General features: G+C 41.9%; 1 protein-coding gene across 1 annotated transcript in view; it reads right to left on the bottom strand.

The window, feature by feature from the left end:
- The window catches only part of LOC118340358 (heparan sulfate glucosamine 3-O-sulfotransferase 5), an 81,173-nt gene extending 75,902 nt beyond the window's left edge, over positions 1-5,271 (bottom strand). Inside the window, exon 1 of the mRNA XM_035678257.1 lies at positions 4,963-5,271. The gene's annotated coding sequence lies outside the window, so the exon portion shown is untranslated. The remainder of the gene's footprint in view (positions 1-4,962) is intronic.
- Positions 5,272-6,213: the final 942 nt, after the last annotated feature.

Here is a 6,213-nt window from a genome sequence, read left to right as displayed (position 1 = left end):
GCAGGCGTAGTATGATTTTTTTTTATATAACATACTGGTATCAGATCAGTACTCGGTATCAGCCGATACCCACAGCACAAGTATCGGAATCGGTATCGGGAGGGAAAAAATTGTATCAGAACATCTCTACTGAATACACATATGTATATAATTACCTGAAAATAAGAATCGTGTCTTTTCATTACCTTAGACTAAGACATTTTTATCGTCTCTGCCTCAGGTGGCCTTAAATGCTGGCCACCACGTTGAACCGCCATGTTTCTACAGTAACCCAGAACAGACAAACCAAAAAATGGACTGTTCACATTTTTCTTGCCTTTTTAGCATTCCCCATAGTTTGTTTCTCATGCTTGTAAAGGAAGGGTAAAGTGAGTGAGTTGCAATCTTTGACTACACTGCTAGATGCCACTTAGTCCTACACATTGGAACTGTAAACTTCAAGCTTGATTATCCGATGAATCAATTAATGGATTTCCAAAAAACGGACAACTTTGATAATTAAATGATCTTTTAAAAAGGTCCAGTGTGTAAGATTAAGGGGCATCTAGCCTTTCCAAGCACAAGGGAGAAGCTACAGTGGGCATTAAATGCACAAATAATGCGAATGGCCTTATGTAGAGCCAGTGTTTTATTTGTACATTCTGGGCTACTGTAGAAACATGGCGGGTTAACATCTGTAGCTGAAAATGGCTAAGGTAACAGAAACACAACGATTCTAATTTTCGGGTGATTATACACTAAAAACATACCTATGAATATTATATTCATTTTCTGACAATAGAGACTCCTAAATGTAACACACTGGATCTTTAAATCAAGGAAGGTGTTTTATGTTATTGTGAATTGAATACTGTTCAGTTTTGGACTGTTCATTGAAAAAAATGGGCATTTCTCTTTTTATTCTAACATTTTACTGAAAATAATTGTCAGAATGACCAGAAGGGGAAATAATTCTCATTTACAGCCTTTATTCTAACCACAGGATAAATATTAAATATATGCTAGCCTTGTGAATAAGGTGTAGAAACCAGAAGAACCAAAAGTCATCTAATTAAATGAATCTCAGGCTTGCACTGCAGCTCCGCTGTGGGAGGACGCCGAAATTGCATCAAGCAAATCTGGGGAATGGAACCCATATGGCTAATGGATGTGGGTTATGATATTGTTTTGGAAGGCCCTGCGAAGCACCGTCCTTCAGATGCTACAGCACCACAGACGTCCACAAATCATTACTGTGGGATAATAGAACACACTTGATCAGACCCAGGAGGAAGGCATGCCAGGGAAAAGAAGAACAAGACCAGTCCGTGAATAATGATTACGGTCACCTTAGTCATATATCACCATCCTGAGAGAAGATGACTTGGATAAGGGTGTCAGCGTGGAGGGCTGACAAATTTCTGCACCATCCTCAGATTTCAATCCCACAGAGCTGCCCTCCTCCTTCTCCTCCTCTTTCTCTCTGTGTTTGCCTCCTCCTGCCTCTATAATTACTTGCTTAGCCAGAAATTAATCCATGTTGTAGCTACCCAAACACGTCTTTGTAAATTGGACGTGGCAGGTTGACCATCATGAATCTGGAGCGATGACACAGCACACTGCAGGGCCTCACTTCCACTGAAGTGCCTTGCTCGCTAAGGTTATCGGCAACTGGTACAACCAAGGTCATGCCGGTACAGTAGGTAGGGGCTTTGCCTGAATATTGGATGCATTCAATTAGCACTTCTGCAAAGGCGAACGTGAGTGAAATGTAATAACTGGCTCGGGCGTAAGGGAGCGGCCGGATTGACGCGCTGGAAAGGCTGCTGTAAAATCTGACTGATAGACTAACTCCCTCCTGCTCTCTTTTCTTTTCACAGTTTTACTGGAGTTGGCAGCCTCCCGGGCCGGGCTCAGGCTGTTTTCGTCTGCACTCCATTTGTTACTCCCAGAAGGTCACCGGAGAGCGTTTTCAGGCCCTTCCTCAATGTCCGCTGCCGCCCAGCCCGCAGGAGTCATTAAGATGAATAGGACTGTCCTGGCTGCTGCTAACTGTGCAGCATCATGACCTCTGATAGGTCGAATTAGACCTTCAGGAAGACATCTAGTCTTATCCTTTGATGAGATCCACGCTCCATACTGTGATACAATGTGGGCTAATGTGGAAGTTGCCTTTAGTTTGAGGTGAAAGAATACTGAGGGGACTAAATATGGATTGTGTTCTCTGACATAGATGTCAGAAGCAGGCATTACTACTATTGAGGACACTGGGGTCATGACCTTAGTATGTTTTCTGTGAATAAACTTTAATATAATCTAAACTTTTCATATATGCGCAGACAATGTGTTTTGAACAGATAGGTAGTTTTGAGTTCAATACGAAGACACACTACTCACCATATTAGTTGTGCAGTGAGTAATAAGGTTGACTATTTTTAACTCATGATCAGGGGCGGATCTAGAGGGGTGGCAGCAGCTTCCAGCCCTAAAAAAAAAAACCTTGCTACCCCAGCTGCCCCAGTTTGGTGTCAAATGTTGTTAAATTGAATGCATTAATTGCTCACCTGGTAGAGCTGGCTCCCCATGTAAAAAGGCTGAGTCCTCGCTGCAGTGGCCATGGCTTCAAATCCAACCTGTGGCCCTTTGCTGCGTATCATCCCCTCTCTTTCCCTCCCCCTTTTCCGACTATCCTCAACTGTCCTATCTAATAAAATGAAAAAGCCCCCCCAAAAATGTATGCATTAATTACAAAAAATAATGTGATAAAAATGGAAATCCACACATATATCAACATATATATATAAATCTGTTATGGCCACATCTTGAAGATTTGGAAATAAAACAGTTTATTGATTTCTAATGTCACCTTTAGATATTTATTTCCAGTGCTTTGCCAATGTTCCACAATAATGTAATGTTTGTGAAAGCAAATATTTTCATTTGAATAGCAAATATTGATATATGGCATTTATTTCTGTCTTCCCTTCAAGTCTCCATGCTGTCCTATGAATGTTTCTCTTGATTTGTTGGAACTGATTTCCACCAGGACCATTAACAGTTACACAGCTTACATTTAGGCTCAGTTTAGACCTACTTGTTTCTTTTTTTGAATGTTGGGTTCAAATACAAATCATGTTTTATCATTTGATCAATGCAAGTACATAGTACATACATGATTTTGTTAGCAGCTAAACCTTAAGATATATGCATGAGGAGTATGAAAAATTAAATGCACAAAATGTATTTACAGCAGTTGTCACATTTACACACACCTACAGCAGAGGCTGCCATGCAAGGTGCGCTTCATATGCAAAGCGCTCACGACACCCAAACACATTTACACAGACAATCTGGAGCAATTTGAGGTTCAGTGCCCAAAGGACACTTTGACTGGGCTGGGGGAGCCAGGAATCTGACCAGAGACCCTTGGATTACTAAATCTACCACCAGAGCCAGCAGACTAGACCATTTCTGACAACGTCCGGACAGTACAATCTAAATACAGATACATATAGTGATACCTTTCTGAAATACAGATATAGATAATAGCTACACCACCAATCTCAAACTTGCATTTAAACCTGCGTAGATCTCAGCTGCAGAAAAAGATCTAAGACCACAAACAGACAGACATAAAACAACTCACAGCCTCTGTATTTCTGGCCTCATCTCTAAACAGATTTAAAAACGGATATGAAGTAGGGCTGTGGATTGGCGAGAGTCTGGCGATACGATACGTATCACAATATAGGGGGTTACCATTACGATATATATTGCAATACAGTCCCTGCGTAACATCACAGCCCTCAGTTTATGTTTACAACACATCTAGCGGTTGCAGGTTTTAACTCAAAAATGTATGGTTTTTTTGAGTGATCAATACCATATTACAAAACAAAACATCACAAGACAAATTTATACCTGCTACCTCCATGATTAAGATTTGGTTTAGGAAACTTAAAGTACTCAATTAAGGTTAGGGGAAGATCATGATCATCTAAAGGAAGATTACAAAAGGAAAATTATTTAACAGCTAGAAACCGCTGTTACTTAAGTCTTCATTCCCTGTTGATTCTATTTATTCAAAGCACTCTCAGAGCTGCTGGGTAGTGTGGAGTCCAGTGGTGCGAGCCGGGCATGTGCAAGTCTGAAATGTGGTAGAATACAGTTTCTTGAGGAGCTTACATAAGCAGCAGTATCATGCTGTACGTATAAAATCACTATAATATCCAACACACCTAATATCGCTCATTACTCTGCACTTTTGCACTCCCGTCTTTTCTATCTTCATTCACGCCGGCTGCTCCCACGGAGCTTTAGGCACTTAACTAATAACAAAAGCCCTATTAGAGCGTTAATGCAGAGTAATGATGACAAGCAGCAGCACTGAAAATAGCACCTGTCGCCTGAGACAATAATAAATCACCCGAGACAAGACTGATGGTGCACCAACGCAAACAAGAGGGAAAGGTAAGAAATGTGTTAACTGGACCACTGAACTAATCCTCTCCACCTCCTGAGACTCAGGCAGAGCCTGTGAGAAGTGTTTGAATGGGAAAAGACTGAAATTAAACTCTGAGTGAGCCAGAGAAAGAATTCAACAATATTTCAGTTTGCTCTGTAGGCTCAGTGATTCTCCTGCCTGTGAAAAATACATTATGTTTGATCATTGAGCTGCTGCAGGAGAGCAGTCCTGGGGGGGGGGGCTCAAGTTTGTTGCACTGTAGCTGCAACTTGATCATTCATGTGAAAGAATAAGAACTTAAGAGACGTTGGCATCCTGATAAGGCAGAGAAACTGATAACACAGCAGAATGTAGAGTGGCAGCAGGAATGTTTGATGTTACAGTCAAAGAACACACCACAAAGGTCACTATAAACTCATTATGTATATATGATTATGTTTAACCCTGTGCCTTCTGCATGCACTGCCTGTTTTGCTCGGACTAATCAAAACTGATTAAAAATGACAGCTTCTGTTTACCTGTTCGGCATCCTCCTCTGGACACGGCGGCTACCCTTCCAGCCAGACGCTCAGGAGGAACAACCGGGAGGTCAGAAAGCCTCCCCACATCTCCCCCGGAGGCGTGCGGGCTCGAGTTTAGACAAGTGGCGGCGGCAGGTGTGGAGGAGGGCTCCGATTCGGATGATCAGCTCCAGCGTGCGCGCTCGGACCGCCAGGCGCGCAAAGACCGCGCAGGAAAAGAAGCACTCAATGGGCGTCCCGTCGCGAAGGCACTGGTACCTTTTCTGTCAGGAAGCCTTTCTGAAGTCCACTACCACCCGAGCGCCCTCCTCCAGCACTGAGGGCGCATGGAGCTCGCTGTGGCGCTGCTGACTGGAGGAAGGCTGCGCGGGGGAGCTGGGGCGTGTTCCTCAAGGAGGAGGAGGCGGAGGAGGAGGAAGGAGGGAGGGCGGATGCGCAAAGATGCTCATCTCGGTGTGAGAGCTTAAAAAGTTTCTAAAAGTACATCAGGGATGACAGCAGCAGTGTCCAGATTTCCAGCAATATTCCAGAGTTTAGTGGTGAGCAAATGATTTAAATTATTGGAGGACAGGTTCCATATTTTTTATTCATTTTTATTATAGAGAGTATGTGTCTGAAAAGGATTGCATCCTTACTTATATTGTACCCCTGTTTAACAATGTACAAAAACATAATTTATTTGTATTTGTATTAGTATATATCAAAATCCAATCATTTTGTCTTTCTGTCAAACAAATTGTGACTGCTTACATAAGCATGACCTAACCAAGTTCAACCAATAATATCATGACCTTCACCCTCAATCAATGTTCAACGTTTAGGACACAGAGTGAAGATTCATTAGTTAGCTAGCTAGCAACAGTATGCTAGCTACCAGAGTGTGTTCCGGAGCCCGCTGATTACTCTACACACACAACTTTATCAGTGATTTGGGTGAAACTGGATCATATTTTATGGTATCTTATGGTATTGAATGAATATCTTTCTCAGTATGCTAGAATGACACATCATAAGAAACAAGACAAATTCTAAATATTTAACAGAATATATCAAACTACAAGCTTTAAAGAACACACCCATAAAAGGTACAATTAACCCCAAAATCAAACACATATTTTTCCTCTTACCTCTACTGCTATTTATTTACCTAGGTATATTCTCTCCAATATAATGGAACCAGATGGAACTCGGCTTGTGCTAGATGGATAAACAGCTCTACAGGTATTTCTGATTTTAGGGTGAACTGTT

This window comes from Morone saxatilis, unplaced genomic scaffold (assembly GCF_004916995.1).
Source record: "Morone saxatilis isolate NCDOM2014 unplaced genomic scaffold, NCSU_SB_2.0 Contig7, whole genome shotgun sequence".
In the NCBI taxonomy this organism is placed as follows: Eukaryota; Metazoa; Chordata; class Actinopteri; family Moronidae; genus Morone; species Morone saxatilis.
Note: the sequence above shows the minus strand (reverse complement) of the source record. Positions and strands in the feature narration are given on the sequence as shown.